Raw genomic sequence first — 24,795 nt, 5'->3', positions numbered from 1 at the left:
TCAGTATCTGTATGTGTGTGCGATGGATTGGCTGGGTGAGGTGGAGGGAGGTTTAGTGGGAGATGGGGTTGTGTCAGTATGTGTGCCACTTGCATTTGGGTCTTCTGTTGTTGTACATGCTTGGTTGTGTGTTGTGTTGCTGTGTGTGACATTCACGTGAGTCTGGTTGTTATGTGGTGGTCATTGTTGTGATGTGTGTATCTGTGGTATTTTGTGAGTGTGTTTGTGTAGATAGATATGTGTGTAGTTGTGGTGGATGTCCTGGTTGTGTCATGTGTGGGTGTACTGTCGAAAGTGTATGTTGTGTCATAGATGTATAGAAATGTGTGTTTTCCGCATGACGTGTTGTGTTATGGTGGACTGGCATTAGCTACTAGTGTGTATATGGTGTGTAGTGCAATGTGTTGTGTAGGAGGACACACATGGATAAGGTACAGTGTGTGTGTGACTTACCTGTATTCCATCGCTACTGTCATTGTTCGATATCCATTGGGTCCCACGCCGTCCTGCCTCTATCACAAATCCACCGCCAGTATAAAGCCTGTAGGTCTGTAACCTCTAAATATGGACAATGGGAACCTGCCAGTCTGACGGCTGGGAAAAGCACTCCGCCGTGGTGGTCGGCGGCTCGGCTGCAATACATCTAAAGCCGGTAGTTGGACCGCTACCTGCTTGACGGAGTACTCGGACCCACCACCGTGGCAGATTGGCAATCTCTAAATCAAGCCCTGAGTCTGGTTTGATGCCACATTTTAGGGAAAACTCTTCTTCTGCAACCAAGTCTTTACCCGTACACCAACGCACTGATCTATTTATTTTTGTATTCATACATGTAAAATTGTGTTTTATTTAATACAGTCTGATGGTGTGAAATATCCACAATAAAAATCCCGTAGTGTAATTCAGGCTTATATGAAGGCAGAGTTGCTGAACCTGTTTCAGAGGTATTAATGCTCTCCAGCAGGACTGCAAGGAAGAGAGGTCTTTGAGTAATAATACTTCTGTTTGCCACTGTTGTCCAGTGCTTCGGTTACTACTACACAGCAATTGGATAATAAATATACTTCTTTTGTACTCCTACCTCTCTAGCTGGCCAAGGGACCATGGCTTACTCCAGATGTTAGTGGTAAACTGGAGCTCAGAAACAGGGTAACACAAGACTCACACACAATGAAACCATTGTTGATCCAAAGCTAAGCATTACACAAAGAGTAGGAATAGGAAACGTCCTAAGCAACGCATTGTAAACAACACGGACGTTTACCATGCAAGCATAACTACACTTGCTGGAACAGCGACCGCCTTTTTCTGTGCCTTAACCACGCACGTGCCAAACTACGCATATGTGTGGTTAAGGCAGGGAGCAGTCTAGTGGATCAGGAGAGGATGCAATGAGGGAAGTTGGTTTGGGGGTACTTTTTAGGGGTGGGGGAAGGTTTTTACGGCTCAGGGTGGGTGGGGGTGTCGGGTAATGGGGTAGTTTCATTTTTAGGAGCAAGAGTGTGGGGGGTGTGGGTAGTTTTTTTAGGGCTTAGGCTGGGTTGGGGTAGTTTAGCTATTAGGGGTGGGGGAAGGTTTTAGGGCTTAGTGCGGGTGGGGGTGTTGGGGTAATTTAGTTTTTAGGGGCAGGGTTGGGGTAGTTATTTTTTTTTTAGGGCTTCTGGATAGTTTAGTTACTAGGGGTGGGGGAAGGTTTTAGGGCTCAGAGCGGGTGGGTGTGTCTGGGTAGTTTACTTATTTGGGGTGGGGGTAGTTTTGTGCCTCAGGGCGGGTGTGCCTCTTGGGGTACTCTTTTAGGTTAAGGGGGGATTGTATGACAGAATGACACATGCCGTTTCCACATATGCCTTTACTAAGCATGCTTTTACATCAAAATTTGTTGTAAAGGCATGCATGGAAAAAACACAGTCGTACTTCCGACTGCATTGTTAAGGCATGCGTGGTTATGGCATGCGTAGTTCTGTCATGCGAGCAGTAGGTATGCATTAGAGAAGGAGAGAGTAAGGCAAGTAAAATTATGAGTATCAAAGAAAGCCAGAAGGTCAGAGTATTTGGTCGGGTGAGTTTCACCCAAATAATCCGAAGGTGTAGTAGCAGCTAGGTAAATGGTTAGGTGCTGCGCTGAAGGTATTCACATGTGCCCGGGATCAGTAACACCCGCCATTCTCTAAATCCGCGAAGGTCATACCATGAGTTCACTTCCATGGTCTCAATCAAAGATCTCTTGGATGCATCAATCTTCATAAACCCTTCCTCTTGGGGTCCACAAATTCAGGGAACCACAGCTCCCTCTCACAGTCCACAATAGAGCAAGTACTTTCTGCTCCAGGTTAGTACTTTTGGGGAACTGGGGGTCACTTGTGGAAAGTCAAGGCCCTATCACAAGGTATAAAAGATTTGAAATTAAACCCCCCAGCGGACTAGATCAGCGACTCTGTCCCATACATTGTAGTGCAGTATATGTCAAGAAAGGAATCTCATGATACAGGAAATAGTTGCCAAAATATTTAACAGTAAGTGCATATAGGGAAGTATAGATTTACTGTTCTCAACTCCACGCCTACACTTCTACTTATACATGTATTGTCATCTCCACATATATGGTAGATATATCCCCAATGTACACACATTTGGAATTAGAGAGAGAAAATCTATACATACTTACCTGTTCTCGATATCTTGGTTATGATATTGAGGTATCACTCTATCCCTTGCTCGAGATTCAGGATGAAGGAAGCATTTTACCCTCAGTGCAGGCGCCCCTTCGATGTACTGGGAGCCAATCACCGTTTATTGATCTGATGTGGAAGCAAGGAAAGTTTAAAGCCCCCTCCAGTGGCCTGACTCGATGCAGAGGGCAGGGGAGAAAACTCAAAGGGGAGAACAGGAAATGAAAACAGGGCAGGATGGCAACTCTGCCCACGCAGAGTGAGCACTGGAAGCTCATACCAGCTTTCTGGGCAGGTTAGAGCCCTCAAGGATCCCCTCGCCCCCCCATGTCCCACCCTTTGTTGACATTGTCTCCACTAAGCTCCTTTGAGGAGGTGGGAGAAGAGGTTCACCTGTCTTTGGGGCTGGTGTGATGAGACACCTAGGGCTACTCTGACGTGCTTCTGTTCTCATCAGTGAACAGGGTGTAAGATAAGGGGCTAGGAGCCTTTGGGAAGGGGTCAAGGCTGCTACAATGTTAATTAAATGTGAGCCAAACCAGTGCTTTATTGTACTGGGTGAATGAGGGCATGAAACTAACCACAAAGTATTTAAAGAACAATGTTTCAGGGAGCTGTGGAGAGGGAATATTTAGTTTGGCGACATAAGGCCACACTAATCATGCGTGAGATTGCTCATTCCTACGACGGAGAAACTGATGGACCAATGTCCACTCCCTCTCTGAGGCACATCTCTTGTCCCACTGTCCACACCCCCTCTGAAGCGCGTCTCTGGTCCCACTGTCCACCCCCCTGAAGAGCGTCTCTGGTCCCACTGTCCACTCCCTCTCTGAGGCACATCTCTTGTCCCACTGTCCACTCCCCCTCTGAAGCGCGTCTCTGGTCCCACTGTCCACCCCCCTGAAGCGCGTCACTGGTCCCACTGTCCGCCCCCCCCCCCCTGAATTGCATCTCTGGTCGCACTGTCTGCCCCCCTGAAGCGTGTCTCTGGTCAAACTGTCCACTTCCCCTCTGAAGTGCCTCTCTGGTCCCCTGTCCACTCCCCCTCTGAAGTACGTCTCTGGTCCCACTGTCCACTCCCCCTCTGAGGCACATCTCTGGTCCCACTGTCCACTCCCCCTCTGAGGCACATCTCTGGTCCCACTGTCCACTCCCCCTCTGAGGCACATCTCTGATCCCACTTTCCACTCCCCTCTGAAGCACATCTCTGGTCTGCTGTCCACTCCCCCTCTGAAGCACGTCTCTGGTACACACTGCCTAATCCCGACGCGACCGGCACGGGTTAATTCTTCAACACATGAGGCTTATCACTGCCACCACTGATCTCTCCAACGCATATTGACTGCACCTAGAGATCCAATACTACCATCAGTTTGTTTAATGCTTCAACCGTATCTTGGTATACATTACGCACATCCAAAGCCTTGACAAAGTCTTGAAGACGAAACACGTGTTGGCTGTTTTGCTGTACGGACTTTTTGTTACTTGTGGTCATCTGATTGTAACTCTGACCATTTATTATCATCTGGCTGTTCTGGATACATGGACTTACTGTACAACGTAATCTTTGTGATTGAGACTCTGACTACCCACTTGCATCTATAATAAATTCCTACACACCATCTTTCCTGACTGGACATCTACTCAATTCCTGAACATTATCTGGATCTACGATACGGGTGTGCCCTGGCCACTCTTCTCTCGTCTCTGGTCCCACTGTCTGCCCCCCTGAAGCACGTCTCTGGTCCCACTGTCCGCCCCCCTGATGCATGTCTCTGGTCCCACTGTCCACTCCCCCTCTGAGGCACATCTCTGGTCCCACTGTCCACTCCCCCTCTGAGGCACATCTCTGGTCCCAGTGTTCACTCCCCCTCTGAAGCACGTCTCTGGTCCCAGTGTCCACTACCTCTCTGAAGCGTGTCTCAGGTCCCACTGTCCACTCCCCCTCTGAAGTACGTCTCTGGTCCCACTGTCCGCCCCCCTGAAGCACGTCTCTGGTCCCACTGTCCGCCCCCCCGAAGTGCGTCTCTGGTCCCCCTGTCTGCCCTCCTGAACCGTGTCTCGGGTCAAACTGTCCACTTCCCCTCTGAAGTGCATCTCTGGTCAAACTGTCCACTCCCCCTCTGGATTATGTCTCTGGTCCCACTGTCCACTCCCCCTCTGAGGCACATCTCTGGTCCCAATGCCCACTCCCACTCTGAGGCACATCTCTGGTCCCACTTTCCGCTCCCCCTCTGAAGCACATCTCTGGTCCCACTGTCCTCTCCCCCTCTGAGGCACATCTCTGGTCCTATTGTCCACTCCCCCTCTGAAGCACATCTCTGGTCCCACTGTCCACTCCACCCTCTGATGCGAGTCTCTGGTCCCACTGTCCACTCCACCCTCTGGAGTGCGTCTCTGATCCAACTGTCCACTCCACCCTCTGAAGTGCATCTCTGGTCCCACTGTCCAATCCCCCTCTGAGGCAGATCTCTGGTCCCACTGTCCACTCCCCTTCCGAGGCACATCTCTGGTCCCATTGTCCACTCCCCCTCTGAAGCACATCTCTGGTCCCACTGTCCACTCCACCCTCTGAAGCGAGTCTCTGGTCCCACTGTCCACGCCACCCTCTGGAGTGCGTCTCTGATCCAACTGTCCACTCCACCCTTTGGAGCACGTCTCTGGTCCCACTGTCCAGTCCACCCACTGGAGCGCGTCTCTGGTCCCACTGTCCACTCCACCCTCTGAAGTGCATCTCTGGTCCCACTGTCTACTCCCCCTCTGAAGTACATCTCTGGTCCCACTGTCCACTCCACCTCTGAGTCCCACTGTCCACTCCCCCTCTGAGGCACATCTCTGGTCCCACTGTCCTCTCCCCCTCTGAAGTGCGTCTCTGGTCCCACTGCCCACTCCCCCTCCGAAGTGCATCTCTGGTCCCACTGTCCACTCCACCCTCTGAAGTGCGTCTCTGGTCCCACTGTCCACTCCACCCTCTGAAGCGGGTCTCTTGTCCCACTGTCCAGTCCCCCTCTGAAGCACATCTCTGGTCCCACTGTCCACTCCACCCTCTGAAATGCGACTCTGGTCCCACTGCCCACTCCCTCTTTGAAGCACGTCTTTGGTCCCACTGTCCGCCCCCCTGAAACGCGTCTCTGGTCCCACCGTCCGCCTCCCCCGAAGCGCATTTCTGGTCCAACTGTCCACTCCCCCTCTGAAGTGCGTCTCTGGTCCCACTGTCCACTACACCATCTGGAGTACGTCTCTGGTCTTACTGTCCACTCCACTCTCTGGAGCGCGTTTCTAGTCCCACTGTCCACTCCACCCTCTGAAGCGCATCTCTGGTCCCACTGTCCACTCCACCCTCCGAAACGAATCTCTGGTCCCACTGTCCACTCCACCCTCTGAAGCGAGTCTCTGGTCCCACTGTCCGCCCCCCTGAAGCACGTCTCTGGTCCCACTGTCCGCCCCCCCCGAAGTGCGTCTCTGGTCCCCCTGTCTGCCCTCCTGAACCGTGTCTCGGGTCAAACTATCCACTTCCCCTCTGAAGTGCGTCTCTGGTCAAACGTCCACTCCCCCTCTGGATTACGTCTCTGGTCCCACTGTCCACTCCCCCTCTGAGGCACATCTTTGGTCCCAATGTCCACTCCCCCTCTGAGGCACATCTCTGGTCCCACTTTCCGCTCCCCCTCTGAAGCACATCTCTGGTCCCACTGTCCACTCCCCCTGTGAGGCACATCTCTGGTCTTATTGTCCACTCCCCCTCTGAAGCACATCTCTGGTCCCACTGTCCACTCCACCCTCTGATGCGAGTCTCTGGTCCCACTGTCCACTCCACCCTCTGGAGTGCGTCTCTGATCCAACTGTCCAATCCACCCTCTGAAGTGCATCTCTGGTCCCACTGTCCAATCCCCCTCTGAGGCAGATCTCTGGTCCCACTGTCCACTCCCCCTCCGAGGCACATCTCTGGTCCCATTGTCCACTCCCCCTCTGAAGCACATCTCTGGTCCCACTGTCCACTCCACCCTCTGAAGCGAGTCTCTGGTCCCACTGTCCACTCCACCCTCTGGAGTGCGTCTCTGATCCAACTGTCCACTCCACCCTTTGGAGCGCGTCTCTGGTCCCACTGTCCAGTCCACCCACTGGAGCGCGTCCCTGGTCCCACTGTCCACTCCACCCTCTGAAGTGCATCTCTGGTCCCACTGTCTACTCCCCCTCTGAAGTACATCTCTGGTCCCACTGTCCACTCCACCTCTGAGTCCCACTGTCCACTCCCCCTCTGAGGCACATCTCTGGTCCCACTGTCCTCTCCCCCTCTGAAGTGCGTCTCTGGTCCCACTGCCCACTCCCCCTCTGAAGTGCATCTCTGGTCCCACTGTCCACTCCACCCTCTGAAGTGCGTCTCTGGTCCCACTGTCCACTCCACCCTCTGAAGCGGGTCTCTTGTCCCACTGTCCAGTCCCCCTCTGAAGCACATCTCTGGTCCCACTGTCCACTCCACTCTCTGAAATGCGACTCTGGTCCCACTGCCCACTCCCCCTTTGAAGCACGTCTTTGGTCCCACTGTCCGCCCCCCTGAAGCGCGTCTCTGGTCCCACCGTCCGCCTCCCCCGAAGCGCATTTCTGGTCCAACTGTCCACTCCCCCTCTGAAGTGCGTCTCTGGTCCCACTGTCCACTACACCATCTGGAGTACGTCTCTGGTCTTACTGTCCACTCCACTCTCTGGAGCGCGTTTCTAGTCCCACTGTCCACTCCACCCTCTGAAGCGCATCTCTGGTCCCACTGTCCACTCCACCCTCCGAAACGAATCTCTGGTCCCACTGTCCACTCCACCCTCTGAAGCGAGTCTCTGGTCCCACTGTCCACTCCACCCTCTGAAGTGCATCTCTGGTCCCACTGTCTACTCCCCCTCTGAGGCACATCTCTGGTGCCACTGTCCACTCCCCCTCTGGGGCACATCTCTGGTCCCACTGTCCACTCCCCCTGTGAAGCGCGTCTCTGGTCCCACTGTGCACTCCACCCTCTGAAGTGCGTCTCTGGTCCCACTGTCCACTCCCCCTCTGAGGCACATATCTGGTCCCACTGTCCACTCCCCCTCTGAAGTGCATCTCTGGTCCCACTGTCCACTCCCCCTCTGAGGCACATCTCTGGTCCCACTGGGCACTCCACCTCTGAAGTGCATCTCTGGTCCCACTGTCCAGTCCCACTCTGAAGCACATCTCTGGTCCCAATGTCTACTCCCCCTCCGAAGGGCACCTCTGGCAGAGCTTGGCACATGAGATTCTCACGCCCCCCGCGCCCCCCCCCCCCCCCCCCCGTGCTCTCCGCCCGCATCTCATTACAGCATTATTGATGGGGCGCTCTTGCTCTGAAGCAGGCGCTGTCTGTGACTCCATTATGGAGACAGAAGTGTTACCTGCTGAGCGCGTCTTTGTTGAAGGGAAGCCATTACAGCTAATTGCAGGATGACATGTTTATAATGTTATTTAGCGTCCAGTGTAAACAGGACCAATGAACCTGGCAACAAGACTCCTCCAAGAAGTCTCTAATTCAAACAGCGCCTTGTCACGCCGCCTCAGTGCGCAGTAATATGCACTTCTCACACGGGACTGACTTCAGGGTTGTCGCTGTGTCGCCATTGGAGGGAGAATTCCGCTGCATGGACGATCAGTGTTTGATGAAATGAGGTTTGCATCACGTATTCCCAGCACTGTCCAATCCATTGGTATTGGGTAAGAGCTGATTGGTCGAATGTTTTGTGCTTTGATCTCCATTGGTTGTTGCCCCTACATGGTTGGAACTTTGTTAGCACTTGGTATCTCCTTGTTTGCTTGTCTGAGATGGTTGGTTGTGTGTTTGTACTTGGGTTACCCTTGGCTGTACCCCAGGGTGGTTGGCACTGTGTTAGCACTTGGTATCTCATTGACTCTGTGTCTTAGATGGTTGGTTGTGTGTTTGCACTTCGGTTACGTTGGCTGTATCCCAGGGTGGTTGGCACTGTGTTAGCACTTGGTGTCTCATTGACTCTGGGTCTTAGATGGTTGGTTGTGTGTTTGCACTTGGGTTACCGTTGGTTGCACCCCAGGGTGGTTGGCACCGTGTTAGCACTTGGTATCTCATTGACTCTGTGTCTTAGATGGTTGGTTGTGTGTTTGCACTTCGGTTACGTTGGCTGTATCCCAGGGTGGTTGGCACTGTGTTAGCACTTGGTGTCTCATTGACTCTGGGTCGTAGATGGTTGGTTGTGTGTTTGCACTTGGGTTACCGTTGGTTGCACCCCAGGGTGGTTGGCACCGTGTTAGCACTTGGTATCTCATTGACTCTGTGTCTTAGATGGTTGGTTGTGTGTTTGCACTTTGGTTACGTTGGCTGTATCCCAGGGTGGTTGGCACTGTGTTAGCACTTGGTGTCTCATTGACTCTGGGTCGTAGATGGTTGGTTGTGTGTTTGCACTTGGGTTACCGTTGGTTGCAACCCAGGGTGGTTGGCACCGTGTTAGCACTTGGTATCTCATTGACTCTGTGTCTTAGATGGTTGGTTGTGTGTTTGCACTTCGGTTACGTTGGCTGTATCCCAGGGTGGTTGGCACTGTGTTAGCACTTGGTGTCTCATTGACTCTGGGTCGTAGATGGTTGGTTGTGTGTTTGCACTTGGGTTACCGTTGGTTGCACCCCAGGGTGGTTGGCACCGTGTTAGCACTTGGTATCTCATTGACTCTGGGTCTTAGATGGTTGGTTGAGTGTTTGCACTTGGGTTACCATTGGCTGTACCCCAGGGTGGTTGGCACTGTGTTAGCACTTGGTGTCTCATTGACTCTGGGTCTTAGATGGTTGGTTGTGTGTTTGCACTTGGGTTACCCTTGGCTGTACCCCAGGGTGGTTGGCACTGTGTTAGCACTTGGTATCTCATTGACTCTGTGTCTTAGATGGTTGGTTGTGTGTTTGCACTTCGGTTACGTTGGCTGTATCCCAGGGTGGTTGGCACTGTGTTAGCACTTGGTGTCTCATTGACTCTGGGTCTTAGATGGTTGGTTGAGTGTTTGCACTTGGGTTACCATTGGCTGTACCCCAGGGTGGTTGGCACTGTGTTAGCACTTGGTGTCTCATTGACTCTGGGTCTTAGATGGTTGGTTGAGTGTTTGCACTTGGGTTACCATTGGCTGTACCCCAGGGTGGTTGGCACCGTGTTAGCACTTGGTGTCTCATTGGGTGTTTGTCTTAGATGGTTGGTTGTGCGCTTGTGCTCGTGTTACAGTTGAGTGTACTCTTGGATGGTTGGTGTGTGTTAACACTTGTGTCCCCATTGTTTGTAGCACGAGTGGTTGAATGTTTATTACCACTCAGTTTCCCATTGGTTTGCCCTTAGGTGGCTGGCCACGTTAGCACCCGAATTACCATCTGTTGTGGCCTCAGGTGGTTTGCCATGTGTTATCACTTGTGCTCCTATTTAAACCGTTCCATGCTGACATGGCTATCTGTATGCCTCCCTTTTCGTTTCAGTTTGATCATATTTGGTTGTTGACTCCGTGTTTTGCACTTGGTTGGCCACTAGTCGTGTTTAGTACTGAATGTGGTTTGTGTGTGGTTGGGCACACACTGCTTTTCTTGATTTCCTCTTGGAGATTTTCCATAGGTAGTTCACAGTATGCTATGTTTGTTGATTTTCCACAGGTGATTGCCTGTATATCATTGCTGTTCATCTTCCAATAAAGGTTTGCCAATAGGTTGTTGCTGTTGAATTCCCTTAGGTGGCTGCTGGGTTCTCTTTATAACAATGCAGTTTATGCTCCAGTGTTACTACTCAATAGGTAGTTAACCTTATGACGTTGGTGTTCATTTGTTTGCTGTACATCATGGTGCTTGAGTGGCCTTCTGTAGTATCCTCCACACTCTTTGCTCCATGTTTTCTACAATGGGATTTCTGTTGTTGTTGTGCCATGATTCTTAGGCAGTCTATTGTCTATAGGTGCTTTCACTCTGTAGGAACAATACTGAGTGGTGTCTATGTTGTCTATCGTTAGTTTTCTTCTATTTGTGTTCAGAAGGCTGCATGCCCTAAACGTCATTCACGGTTATATGCAGTTGATGTTGCGTAGCTTGCTGGATGTACATTTTTACAAACTGGTTTTCATGGATCATTTTACATATGTGTGCAAGCAGTTATAATGGTGATGCAAGATGTATTTGCATACAAAACTGTATTCCGTACCAAACACCATACATTACAACCCACCTTGGACTTCATCATCTTCTAGAAAGCACTCAGTCAGGTTGCGTGGTTAAGGCAGAGAAAAAGGGAGTTGTTAATGCATGCATGGGTCCGCTTGCGTTAACAATGCCGTCGTGGTTCCATCGTCGTTGTTGAGGATTTTTACCGCATTAAAGTCCCTCCGTGTTTCACTGTGCAGTTAGGACCCTGCTTGCACTTTTAAGGCCCACTAGAGATCCCCTTGCCGGTGGGTGCAGTGAGTGACTACACCAGCCCACAAGGGGACATCTGGGGCGTCCTAAGGACCCCCAATTCAACCCTCCAGAGGGCTGCCATCAGAGGGAGCGCTGACAGTATGCCACCTTTTTGTGGGCGCACCATCAGGACGCCTCCTGACAGCTTCTTTGCCTCTGCTCCCGCTTCTATAATTTGAGGCGGGCCAGAGGCAAAGGGATTCCTTCATTTGCATAGGGCACGCCCCCATCTAAATGAGGGAGCCCCCTGTGGTGATAGCGCGGTGCTGTGTGTGGGCCAGCGCTATATGCATTAGAGAAGGGGCCACACAAGCGTCTGCAACCCCTCCTGTAATACCAAAGTGCCCCGGGGGCACGCAAAACTGGCGCACATGCCCGTTGCACCCTATGGCCCCTGCCAGTATCATCTGAAGGTGCCCAGGGTGCGCCCCCTACTGACCTGCAGGGTGGACTGCACAGGCGCTCAGTCTCCAGAGACCGGGAGACTCCTAGGGAGGCTGGTCACCTGACCCAGGCCTAGCTCAGGTGGTGAGAAACCATAGGGGCTGCAAGCAGGGGTGTGGGGTGGGCTGTTACTGCTGCACCCCCAAGTAACCACACTGGAGTTCAGAAGGTGAGTAGGCACTTAAGATCCCTCTACATTTTTGTTTTAATGTCACATTAGCAGGTCAAATGTCGGGCAGCCTTCAGACTAATTGCTGTTTATTTCTTTAACATGGAGGTTGGTATTTTTTTTCTCTGAATGGAAAGTGAGAAGATTTAGTGAAGTCGCCGATGTGACTCTGTTGCCGGGATACAGGGAGTCTGAAGGACAGGCTGAAGGATGTCATTTTTCAACACAACAACAACATGTAAATACCTGTGACTTAATTAGTATTTAAGAAAGCACAGATTAAGCACATTTGTTTAATAGTTCTGAAGTGCGCTGGAAACAAAGATTTTAATAGAATCTAAACAAATCAAGACACTAAAACTCAATATCTACACATCACCAGTTGTGCATCAACATAGTTTCATCAGTAAAAGTAAATGTCTGTGCAAATGTAGTGCCCATGTCACTGGAGAATGCGCAGTGTGTAAATGACTGTGGCGACCACACCAAACTTCAGTGATAGATTGGACAGTGTGCGCCTGGAGGCACCGCAAGCCACATGCCACACCCTGACCACTCCCCCGCAGAGGGGGCGAGGCTCATTTGCTGCGCTTGTTCTTTGTGTGATGCTTGGATTTGTCATCATCCCTATGACGTCAACGATGTCACACTGATAGTAGCACCCCCACTCAGAACATTGTTCCAGCAGTCGGGGTGAAACTTGAAAACACAACTGATAATCACACAGAGAGCATCGATATTCAGTCAAGAGTATCAGTTTAAAAAGCAGCTCTTTAATACACAGCTTGGCATAAATCAATTTAAATTACTGAGAATAGTGAGAATTTAAAGCCTTTGGCTCGGGGCGTTAAGAGATATTGGACCGGAAGCTTTGATGGTTTGGTTCCAGTTCACCATCATTGGCAGGGCCTCGAGAGCAGATCTTTCCTCCAACAGACACTTCCGCAGGAAACGGGTCACTGCCAGCTCCTGGAGAGGTTACACTGTCGTGGGTGCTGAAAGTGGGGGCCACAGAGGAGCACAAAAGCCCACTTCAAAGAGATTGTAGTGTCAGGTAACGCAGGGATAGGCAGCGCTTCGTGGCCCCCCAAAGGCTCAAGTGTTAGGAGTACTTCTTGAAGGTAAAGCCCCGCTAAGACATGGATTAATCAGTTGTTAACGCCCGGATTGCTGAGCCCTGGGTCCCCGTCTTCCGGAGTAAGCTTTGTACAGCTCTGCGCTGCTAAAGGGGGGATTGCTGCTCGGTTTGGGGTCCAATAGTGAGGAGGCCCCAGGACACCTGAGGTAGAGGGGTGCGGGTGGTACACCTGAGGCCCAGTGAACCCTGACTGGGACCCTCACCACCTTAAGTAATGCTTAATGTCTTTTCCCTAGATTGAATTCTGCTTCCGGCCCTTCAGGTTAGGGTGGCCAGGTTTTTAAACCCTAAAACCGGAACATTTCTCAAAGATAGAAAAAGGACTGCAATTTTCATTATCCGAGAGCAACAGAATGACAGCGCTCATCAACAAGGAAATGCAGAGTGGGTACTTAGAATATACATAAAATGCAATGTTTTAACCCGGTATCATACCTCTTAATTAAATTGCTTTTTCGTAACATTTGCTAACCAGCCCTGCTTTGGAGCTCATAAACATATGCCTCCAACTGTTTTTAGTGAACCCTCTCGATAAACCAGGACACAAGTCAAATTTGCTGAAATCTGCCAGGACAGCGGGTGCAAATCCGGGGCACCTGGTCACCCTATTTCAGGTGCGTCACTTCCGTCCGGCACTAGTGATTCGTCTGTCCTTTTGCTCGATCCAAGGGGCCCCCGGAGGTGCTGCTTTGTGCTCGGGGGTTCACTTGACCCCCACAGATGTCTCCAGATCACCTTGACCCAAGTACTAAGATCACACCAAGCCTCCGAGCAGCGCCGACGATCGATCCCTCGAGTGGCTGGACCATTGAAAAAGTTTTATAATTAGTTCTTGTTCTATCTGCTGAGAATGTTTTATATTAGAACATTGATTTCCCAGCCAGTAAATTGGTTTTGAACCATAAAGCATCTTTCATGTGCGCTCTTGTCCTGCCGTAAGTGGCCCCTCTGATTCTGTTCCTTTCACGAGTGCCCGCCGCTGCGGGTCCTTTCAACCCCCCCGGGTTAAAGTGATTTAGTGAACATTAAAACAAGGCTCTCTTCACATTTACTTCCATAGTGGACGGTGCCGGACTCCAGGCTGCTGGGGTCTACTGCCTTCTCGTGTCTGGACCTGGAACAGGAGAATCAAAGGAGTAACATCAAGGGTGGAGTATCCTACGTGTCTGTACCCCTCAGCCCCCCCCCCCCACAGCAGGGTCCGGCCTCTGCTCCCTCAGTGTGCGCCACCCTGCCAACTCCCTGCGTGGAGATCTCCCTTTGGCTGTCACCTTAGTTGGTGCTGGGTCTCGTGATATGTCTCTGTGCTCGTGATATCTCTCTCCTCGTGATATCTCCCTGTCCTCGTGATATCTCTCTCTCCTCGTGATATCTCTCTGTCCCTGTGATATCTCTCTGTCCCCGTGATATCTCTCTGTCCTCGTGATATCTCTCTGTCCTCGTGATATCTCTCTGTCCCTGTGATATCTCTCTGTCCCCGTGATATCTCTCTGTCCTCGTGATATCTCTCTGTCCTCGTGATATCTCTCTGTCCCTATGATATCTCTCTCTCCTCGTGATATCTCTCTGTCCTCGTGTTCTCTCTCTAGTCCTCCTGTCATCTCTCTGGTCCTCGTGTCATCTCTCTGTCCTCGTGTCATCTCTCTGTCCTCGTGTTCTCTCTCTGTCCTCCTGTCATCTCCTATCTCTCTGTCCTCGTGATATCTCTCTGTCCCCATGTCATCTCTCTGTCCTCAGGTCATCTCTCTGTCCTCGTGATATCTCTCTGTCCTCGTGATATCTCTCTGTCCCTATGATATCTCTCTCTCCTCGTGATATCTCTCTGTCCTCGTGTTCTCTCTCTGGTCCTCGTGTCATCTCTCTGGTCCTCGTGTCATCTCTCTGTCCTCGTGTCATCTCTCTGTCCTTGTGTTCTCTCTCTGTCCTCCTGTCATCTCCTATCTCTCTGTCCTCGTGATATCTCTCTGTCCCCATGTCATCTCTCTGTCCTCAGGTCATCTCTCTGTCCTCGTGATATCACTCTATCTTCGTGATATCTCTTATCTCTCTGTCCTCGTGTTCTTTCTCTGGTCCTCCTGTTCTCTCTCTGTCCTCCTGTCATCTCTTATCTCTCTGTGCTCGTGTTCTCTCTCTGTCCTCGTGTCATCTCTCTGTCCTTGTAACATCTCTCCGTCCTCGTGTTCTCACTCTATGCTCGTGTAATCTCTCTGTCCTCGTGTCATCTCTCTGTCCTCTTGTTCTCTCTCTGTCCTCTTGTTCTCTCTCTGTCCTCATGTTGTCTCTCTGTCCTCGTGTCATCTCTCTGTCCTCTGTCCTCGTGTCATCTCTCTGTCCTCGTGTTCTCTCTCAGGTCCTCGTGTTATCTCTCTGTCCTCTGTCCTCATGTCATCTCTCTATCCTCGTGTTCTCTCTCTAGTCCTCATGTCATCTCTCCGTCCTCGTGTCATCTCTCTGTCCTCGTGTCATCTCTCTGTCCTCATGTCATCTCTCTGTCCTCGTGTCATCTCTCTGTCCCAGTGTTATCTCTCTGTCCTCGTGATATCTCTCTGTCCTCGTGATATCTCTCTGTCCCCGTGTGATCTTTCTGTCCTCCTGATATCTCTCTGTCCTCGTGTCATCTCTCTGTCCTCGTGTCATCTCTCTGTCCCAGTGTTATCTCTCTGTCCTCGTGATATCTCTCTGTCCTCGTGATATCTCTCTGGTCCTTGTGTTATCACTCTATCCTCGTGTCATCTCTTATCTCTCTGTCCTCGTGATATCTCTCTGGTCCTTGTGTTATCACTCTATCCTCGTCTCATCTCTTATTTCTCTGTCCTCGTGTTCCCTCTCTGGTCCTCGTGTTCTCTCTCTGTCCTCCTGTCATCTCTTATCTGTCTGTCCTCGTGTTCTCTCTCTGTCCTTGTGTCATCTCTCTGTCCTCGTGTCATCTCTCTGTCCTCGTATTATCTCTCCATCCTCGTGTTTTCACTCTATGCTCGTGTAATCTCTCTGTCCTTGTGTCATCTCTCTGTCCTCTTGTTCTCTCTCTGTCCTCTTGTTCTCTTTCTGTCCTCGTGTCATCTCTCTGTCCTCGTGTCATCTCTCTGTCCACGTGTTATCTCTCTGTCCTCGTGTCATCTCTCTGTTCTCGTGACATCTCTCTGTCCTAGTGTCATCTCTTATCTCTCTGTCCTCGTGTCATCTCTCTGTCCTCGTATTATCTCTCCATCCTTGTGTTTTCACTCTTTGCTCGTGTAATCTCTCTGTCCTCGTGTCATCTCTCTGTCCTCTTGTTCTCTCTCTGTCCTCTTGTTCTCTTTCTGTCCTCGTGTTATCTCTCTGTCCTCGTGTTCTCTCTCTGTCCTCTGTCCTTGTGTTATCTCTCTGTCCCCGTGTCATCTCTCTGTCCTCTTGTTCTCTTTCTGTCCTCGTGTCATCTCTCTGTCCACGTGTTATCTCTCTGTCCTCGTGTCATCTCTCTGTTCTCGTGACATCTCTCTGTCCTAGTGTCATCTCTTATCTCTCTGTCCTCGTGTCATCTCTGTCCTCGTATTATCTCTCCATCCTCGTGTTTTCACTCTTTGCTCGTGTAATCTCTCTGTCCACGTGTTATCTCTCTGTCCTCGTGTCATCTCTCTGTTCTCGTGATATCTCTCTGTCCTCGTGTCATCTCTCTGTCCTCTGTCCTCGTGTCATCTCTCTGTCCTTGTGTCATCTCTCTGCCCTCGTGTCATCTCTCTGTCCTCGTGTCATCTCTCTGTACACGTGTTATCTCTCTGTCCTCGTGTCATCTCTCTGTTCTCATGATATCTCTCTGTCCTCTGTCCTCGTGTCATCTCTCTGTCCTCGTGTTCTCTCTCAGGTCCTCGTGTTATCTCTCTGTCCTCTGTCCTCATGTCATCTCTCTGTCCTCGTGTCATCTCTCTGTCCTTGTGTTATCTCTCTGTCCTCGTGTCATCTCTCTGTATTTATGTCATCTCTCCGTCATCTTGTTATCTCTCTATCCTCGTGTTCTCTCTTTGGTCCTCGTGTCATCTCTCTGTCCTCGTGTCATCTCTCTGTCCTCGTGTTAGCTCTCTGTCCTCGTGTCATCTCTCTATCCTCATGTCATCTCTCTGTCCTCGTGTTCTCTCTCTATCCTCCTGCCATCTCTCTGTCCTCGTGATGTCTCTCTGTCCCCGTGTCATCTCTCTGTCCCCGTGTCATCTCTCTGTCCTCGTGATATCTCTCTGTCCTCGAGATATCTCTCTGGTCCTCGTGTTCTCTCTCTGTCCTCCTGTCATCTCTTATCTCTCTGTCCTCGTGTTCTCTCTCTGGTCCTCGTGTTCTCTCTCTGTCCTCCTGTCATCTCTTATCTCTCTGTCCTCGTGTTCTCTCTCTATCCTCCTGCCATCTCTCTGTCCTCGTGATATCTCTCTGTCCCAGTGTCATCGTGAGATCTCTCTGTCCTCGTGATATCTCTCTTTGTCATCTCTCTGTCCTCGTGTTATCTCTCTGTCCTCGTGTCATCTCTCTGTTCTCGTGTTATCTCTCTGTCCTCGTGTTCTCTCTCTGTCCTCTTGTCATCTCTCTGTCTTCGTATCATCTCTCCATCCTCGTGTTTTCACTCCATGCTCGTGTAATCTCTCTGTCCTCGTGTCATCTCTCTGTCCTCTTGTTCTCTCTCTGTCCTCTTGTTCTCTCTCTGTCCTCGTGTTCTCTCTCTGTCCTCTGTCCTCGTGTCATCTCTCTGTCCTTGTGTTATCTCTCTGTCCTCATGTCATCTCTCTGTCCTCTGTCCTCGTGTCCTCTCTCTGTCCACGTGTTATCTCTCTGTCCTCGTGATATCTCTCTGTCCTCATGATATCTCTCTGTCCTTGTGATATCTCTATGTGTCATCTCTCTGTCCTTGTGTAATCTCTCTGTTCTTGTGTTATCTCTCTGTCCTTGTGTTATCTCTCTGTCCTTGTGTCATCTCTCTGTCCTCGTGTTATCTCTCTGTCCTCGTGTCATCTCTCTGTCCTTGTGTCATCTCTCCGTCTTCTTGTTATCTCTCTATTCTTGTGTTTTCTCTCTGGTCCTCGTGTCATCTCTCTGTCCTCATGTCATCGCTCTGTCTTTGTGTCATCTCTCTGTCCTCGTGTTATCTCTCTGTCCTCGTGATATCTCTCTGTCCTCGTGTCATCTCTCTATCCTTATGTTATCTCTCTGTCCTCGTGTTCTCTCTCTATCCTCCTGCCATCTCTCTGTCCTCGTGATATCTCTCTGTCCCCGTGTCATCTCTCTGTCCTTGTGATATCTCTCTGTGATATCTCTCTGGTCCTTCTGTTATCACTCTATCCTCGTGTCATCTCTTATCTGTCTGTCCTCGTGTTCCCTCTCTGGTCCTCGTGTTCTCTCTCTGTCCACCTGTCATCTCTTATCTCTCTGTCCTCGTGTTCTCTCTCTGGTCCTCCTGTTCTCTCTCTGTCCTCCTGTCATCTCTTATCTCTCTGCCCTCGTGTTCTCTCTCTATCCTCGTGTCATCTCTCTGTTCTCGTGTCATCTCTCCGTCCTCGTGTTCTCACTCTATGCTCGTGTAATCTCCCTGTCCTCGTGTTCTCTCTCTGTCCTCGTGTTCTCTCTCTGTCCTCGTGTTCTCTCTCTGGTCCTCATGTTCTCTCTCTGTCCTCTGTCCTCGTGTCATCTCTCTGTCCTTGTGTTATCTCTCTGTCCTCGTGTCATCTCTCTGTCCTCTGTCCTCGTGTCCTCTTTCTGTCCACGTGTTATCTCTCTGTCCTCGTGATATCTCTCTGTCCTCATGATATCTCTCTGTCCTTGTGATATCTCTCTGTGTCATCTCTCTGTCCTCGTGTAATCTCTCTGTTCTCGTGTAATCTCTCTGTTCTCGTGTTATCTCTCTGTTCTCGTGTTATCTCTCTGTCCTTGTGTCATATCTCTGTCTTTGTGTCATCTCTCTGTCCTCGTGTTATCTCTCTGTCCTCGTGATATCTCTCTGTCCTCGTGTCATCTCTCTATCCTTATGTTATCTCTCTGTCCTCGTGTTCTCTCTCTATCCTCCTGCCATCTCTCTGTCCTCGTGATATCTCTCTGTCCCCGTGTCATCTCTCTGTCCTCGTGATATCTCTCTGTCCTCGTGATATCTCTCTGGTCCTTGTGTTATCACTCTATCCTCGTGTCATCTCTTATCTGTCTGTCCTCGTGTTCCCTCTCTGGTCCTCGTGTTCTCTCTCTGTCCACCTGTCATCTCTTATCTCTCTGTCCTCGTGTTCTCTCTCTGGTCCTCCTGTTCTCTCTCTGTCCTCCTGTCATCTCTTATCTCTCTGCCCTCGTGTTCTCTCTCTATCCTCGTGTCATCTCTCTGTTCTCGTGTCATCTCTCCGTCCTCGTGTTCTCACTCTATGCTCGTGTAATCTCCCTGTCCTCGTGTTCTCTCGCTGTCCTCGTGTTCTCTCTCTGTCCTCGTGTTATCTCTCTGTCCTCGTGTTCTCTCTCTGGTCCTCATGTTCTCTCTCTGGTCCTCGTATTATCTCTCTGTCCTCTGTCCTCGTGTCATCTCTCTGCCCTCGTGTTATCTCTCTGTCCTTGTGTCATCTCTCTGTCTTTGTCCTTGTGTCATCTCTCTGTCCTCGTGTTATCTCTCTGTACTAGTGTCATCTCTCTGTCCTCGTGATATCTCTCTGTCCTTGTGATATCTCTCTGTGTCATCTCTCTGTCCTCGTGATATCTCTCTGTCCTCGTGTCATCTCTCTGTCCTTGTGACATCTCTCCATCCTCATGTCATCTCTCTATCCTCGTGTTATCTCTCTGTCCTCGTGTCATCTCTCTGTCCTCATGTCATTTCTCTGTCCTTATGACATCTCTCCATCCTCTTGTTATCTCTCTATCCACGTGTTCTCTCTCTGGTCCTCGTGTCATCTCTCTGTCCTCATGTCATCTCTCTGTCCTCGTGTCATCTCTCTGTCCTCGCGTTATCTCCCTGTCCTCGTGATATCTCTCTGTCCTCGTGTCATCTCTCTATCCTCGTGTTATCTCTCTGTCTTCGTGTTCTCTCTCTGTCCTCCTGCCATCTCTCTGTCTTCGTGATATCTCTCTGTCCCTGTGTCATCTCTCTGTCCCTGTGTCATCTCTCTGTCCTCGTGTCATCTCTCTGTCCTCGTGTCATCTCTCTGTCCACGTGTTATCTCTCTGTCCTCGTGTCATCTCTCTGTCCTCTTGTTCTCTTTCTGCCCTCGTGTTATCTCTCTGTCCTCGTGTTCTCTCTCTGTCCTCTGTCCTTGTGTTATCTCTCTGTCCTCGTGTCATCTCTCTGTCCTCGTGTCATCTCTCTGTCCACGTGTCATCTCTCTGTTCTCGTGTAATCTCCCTGTCCTCGTGTTCTCTCTCTGTCCTCGTGTTCTCTCTCTGTCCTCGTGTTCTCTCTCTGGTCCTCATGTTCTCTCTCTGTCCTCTGTCCTCGTGTCATCTCTCTGTCCTTGTGTTATCTCTCTGTCCTCGTGTCATCTCTCTGTCCTCTGTCCTCGTGTCCTCTTTCTGTCCACGTGTTATCTCTCTGTCCTCGTGATATCTCTCTGTCCTCATGATATCCCTCTGTCCTTGTGATATCTCTCTGTGTCATCTCTCTGTCCTCGTGTAATCTCTCTGTTCTCGTGTAATCTCTCTGTTCTCGTGTTATCTCTCTGTCCTTGTGTCATATCTCTGTCCTTGTGTTATCTCTCTGTCCTCGTGTCATCTCTCTGTCCTTGTGTCATCTCTCCGTCTTCTTGTTATCTCTCTATTCTCGTGTTCTCTCTCTGGTCCTCGTGTCATCTCTCTGTCCTCATGTCATCTCTCTGTCTTTGTGTCATCTCTCTGTCCTCGTGTTATCTCTCTGTCCTCGTGATATCTCTCTGTCCTCGTGTCATCTCTCTATCCTTATGTTATCTCTCTGTCCTCGTGTTCTCTCTCTATCCTCCTGCCATCTCTCTGTCCTCGTGATATCTCTCTGTCCCCGTGTCATCTCTCTGTCCTCGTGATATCTCTCTGTCCTCGTGATATCTCTCTGGTCCTTGTGTTATCACTCTATCCTCGTGTCATCTCTTATCTGTCTGTCCTCGTGTTCCCTCTCTGGTCCTCGTGTTCTCTCTCTGTCCACCTGTCATCTCTTATCTCTCTGTCCTCGTGTTCTCTCTCTGGTCCTCCTGTTCTCTCTCTGTCCTCCTGTCATCTCTTATCTCTCTGCCCTCGTGTTCTCTCTCTATCCTCGTGTCATCTCTCTGTTCTCGTGTCATCTCTCCGTCCTCGTGTTCTCACTCTATGCTCGTGTAATCTCCCTGTCCTCGTGTTCTCTCTCTGTCCTCGTGTTCTCTCTCTGTCCTCGTGTTATCTCTCTGTCCTCGTGTTCTCTCTCTGGTCCTGGTATTATCTCTCTGTCCTCTGTCCTCGTGTCATCTCTCTGCCCTCGTGTTATCTCTCTGTCCTTGTGTCATCTCTCTGTCTTTGTCCTTGTGTCATCTCTCTGTCCTCGTGTTATCTCTCTGTACTAGTGTCATCTCTCTGTCCTCGTGATATCTCTCTGTCCTTGTGATATCTCTCTGTGTCATCTCTCTGTCCTCGTGATATCTCTCTGTCCTCGTGTCATCTCTCTGTCCTTGTGACATCTCTCCATCCTCGTGTCATCTCTCTATCCTCGTGTTATCTCTCTGTCCTCGTGTCATCTCTCTGTCCTCATGTCATTTCTCTGTCCTTATGACATCTCTCCATCCTCTTGTTATCTCTCTATCCACGTGTTCTCTCTCTGGTCCTCGTGTCATCTCTCTGTCCTCATGTCATCTCTCTGTCCTCGTGTCATCTCTCTGTCCTCGCGTTATCTCCCTGTCCTCGTGATATCTCTCTGTCCTCGTGTCATCTCTCTATCCTTGTGTTATCTCTCTGTCTTCGTGTTCTCTCTCTGTCCTCCTGCCATCTCTCTGTCCTCGTGATATCTCTCTGTCCCTGTGTCATCTCTCTGTCCCTGTGTCATCTCTCTGTCCTCGTGTCATCTCTCTGTCCTCGTGTCATCTCTCTGTCCACGTGTTATCTCTCTGTCCTTGTGTCATCTCTCTGTCCTCTTGTTCTCTTTCTGTCCCCGTGTTATCTCTCTGTCCTCGTGTTCTCTCTCTGTCCTCTGTCCTTGTGTTATCTCTCTGTCCTCGTGTCATCTCTCTGTCCTCGTGTCATCTCTCTGTCCACGTGTCATCTCTCTGTTCTCGTGATATCTCTCTGTCCTCGTGTCATCTCTCTGTCCTCTGTCCTCGTGTCATCTCTCTGTCCTCATGTCATCTCTCTGTCCTCGTGTCATCTCTCTGTCCTAGTGTCATCTCTCTGTCCACGTGTTATCTCTCTGTCCTCGTGTCATCTCTCTGTTCTCGTGATATCTCTCTGTCCTCGTGTCATCTCTCTGTCCTCGTGTTCTCTCTCAGGTCCTAGTGTTATCTCTCTGTTCTCTGTCCTCATGTCATCTCTCTGTCCTCATGTCATCTCTCTGTCCTTGTGTCATCTCTCTGTCCTTGTGTCATCTCTCTGTCATTGTGTATTCTCTCCATCCTCTTGTCATCTCTCTATCCTCGTGTTCTCTCTCTAGTCCTCATGTCATCTCTCTGTCCTCATGTCATCTCTCCGTCCTCATGTCATCTCTCCGTCCTCGTGTCATCTCTCTGTCCCAGTGTTATCTCTCTGTCCTCGTGATATCTCTCTGTCCTCGTGATATCTCTCTGTCCCCGTGTGATCTCTCTGTCCTCCTGATATCTCTCTGTCCTCCTGATATCTCTCTGTCCTCGTGTCATCTCTCTGTCCCAGTGTTATCTCTCTGTCCTCCTGATATCTCTCTGTCCTCCTGATATCTCTCTGTCCTCGTGTCATCTCTGTGTCCCAGTGTTATCTCTCTGTCCTCGTGATATCTCTCTGGTCCTTGTGTTATCACTCTATCCTCGTGTCATCTCTTATCTCTCTGTCCTCCTGATATCTCTCTGTCCTCGTGATATCTCTCTGTCCTCGTGATATCTCTCTGTCCTCGTGTCATCTCTCTGTCCCAGTGTTATCTCTCTGTCCTCGTGATATCTCTCTGGTCCTTGTGTTATCACTCTATCCTCGTGTCATCTCTTATCTCTCTGTCCTCGTGATATCTCTCTGGTCCTTGTGTTATCACTCTATCCTCGTGTCATCTCTTATCTCTCTGTCCTCGTGTTCCCTCTCTGGTCCTCGTGTTCTCGCTCTGTCCTCCTGTCATCTCTTATCTCTCTGTCCTCGTGTTCTCTCTCTGTCCTCGTGTTCTCTCTCTGTCCTTGTGTCAATTCTCTGTCCTTGTGTCATCTCTTATCTCTCTGTCCTCGTGTCATCTCTCTGTCCTCGTATTATCTCTCCATCCTCGTGTTTTCACGCTATGCTCGTGTAATCTCTCTGTCCTCGTGTCATCTCTCTGTCCTCTTATTCTCTCTCTGTCCTCTTGTTCTCTTTCTGTCCTCGTGTTATCTCTCTGTCCTCGTGTTATCTCTCTGTCCTCGTGTTCTCTCTCTGTCCTCTGTCCTCGTGTCATCTCTCTGTCCTTGTGTTATCTCTCTGTCCACGTGTTATCTCTCTGTCCTCGTGTCATCTCTCTGTCCTCCTGATATCTCTCTGTCCTTGTGATATCTCTCTGTGTCATCTCTCTGTCCTCGTGTCATCTCTCTGTTCTCGTGTTATCTCTCTGTCCTCGTGTCATCTCTCTGTCCTTGTGTTATCTCTCTGTCCTCGTGTCATCTCTCTGTCCTTATGTCATCTCTCCGTCATCTTGTTATCTCTCTATCCTCGTGTTCTCTCTTTGGTCCTCGTGTCATCTCTCTGTCCTCGTGTCATCTCTCTGTCCTCGTGTCACCTCTCTGTCCTCGTGTTAGCTCTCTGTCCTCGTGTCATCTCTCTATCCTCATGTTATCTCTCTGTCCTCGTGTTCTCTCTCTATCCTCCTGTCCTCGTGATATCTCTCTGTCCCCGTGTCATCTCTCTGTCCCCGTGTCATCTCTCTGTCCTCGTGATATCTCTCTGTCCTCGAGATATCTCTCTGGTCCTCGTGTTCTCTCTCTGTCCTCTTGTCATCTCTTATCTCTCTGTCCTCGTGTTCCTTCTCTGGTCCTCGTGTTCTCTCTCTGTCCTCCTGTCATCTCTTATCTCTCTGTCCTTGTGTTCTCTCTCTATCCTCCTGCCATCTCTCTGTCCTCGTGATATCTCTCTGTCCTTGTGATATCTCTCTGTGTCATCTCTCTGTCCTCGTGTCATCTCTCTGTTCTTGTGTTATCTCTCTGTCCTCGTGTCATCTCTCTGTCCTTGTGTTATCTCTCTGTCCTCGTGTCATCTCTCTGTCCTTATGTCATCTCTCCGTCATCTTGTTATCTCTCTATCCTCGTGTTCTCTCTTTGGTCCTCGTGTCATCTCTCTGTCCTCGTGTCATCTCTCTGTCCTCGTGTCACCTCTCTGTCGTCGTGTTAGCTCTCTGTCCTCGTATCATCTCTCTATCCTCATGTTATCTCTCTGTCCTCGTGTTCTCTCTCTATCCTCCTGCCATCTCTCTGTCCTCGTGATATCTCTCTGTCCCCGTGTCATCTCTCTGTCCCCGTGTCATCTCTCTGTCCTCGTGATATCTCTCTGTCCTCGAGATATCTCTCTGGTCCTCGTGTTCTCTCTCTGTCCTCTTGTCATCTCTTATCTCTCTGTCCTCGTGTTTCTTCTCTGGTCCTCGTGTTCTCTCTCTGTCCTCCTGTCATCTCTTATCTCTCTGTCCTTGTGTTCTCTCTCTATCCTCCTGCCATCTCTCTGTCCTCGTGATATCTCTCTGTCCCCGTGTCATCGTGAGATCTCTCTGTTCCCGTGATATCTCTGTGTGTCATCTCTCTGTCCTCGTGTAATCTCTCTGTCCTCGTGTCATCTCTCTGTTCTTGTGTTATTTCTCTGTCCTCGTGTCATCTCTCTGTTCTCGTGTTATCTCTCTG

General features: G+C 50.2%; 1 protein-coding gene across 2 annotated transcripts in view; it reads left to right on the top strand.

The window, feature by feature from the left end:
- Positions 1 to 24,795, top strand: part of TMEM132C (transmembrane protein 132C) — a 1,220,720-nt gene that overhangs the window by 775,872 nt on the left and 420,053 nt on the right. The window lies entirely within an intron of this gene.

The sequence above is a fragment of the Pleurodeles waltl genome, chromosome 11, assembly GCF_031143425.1.
Source record: "Pleurodeles waltl isolate 20211129_DDA chromosome 11, aPleWal1.hap1.20221129, whole genome shotgun sequence".
Taxonomy (NCBI): domain Eukaryota; kingdom Metazoa; phylum Chordata; class Amphibia; order Caudata; family Salamandridae; genus Pleurodeles; species Pleurodeles waltl.
The sequence above is the reverse complement of the archived record's forward strand: the minus strand, read 5'-3'. Positions and strand labels throughout refer to the sequence as shown.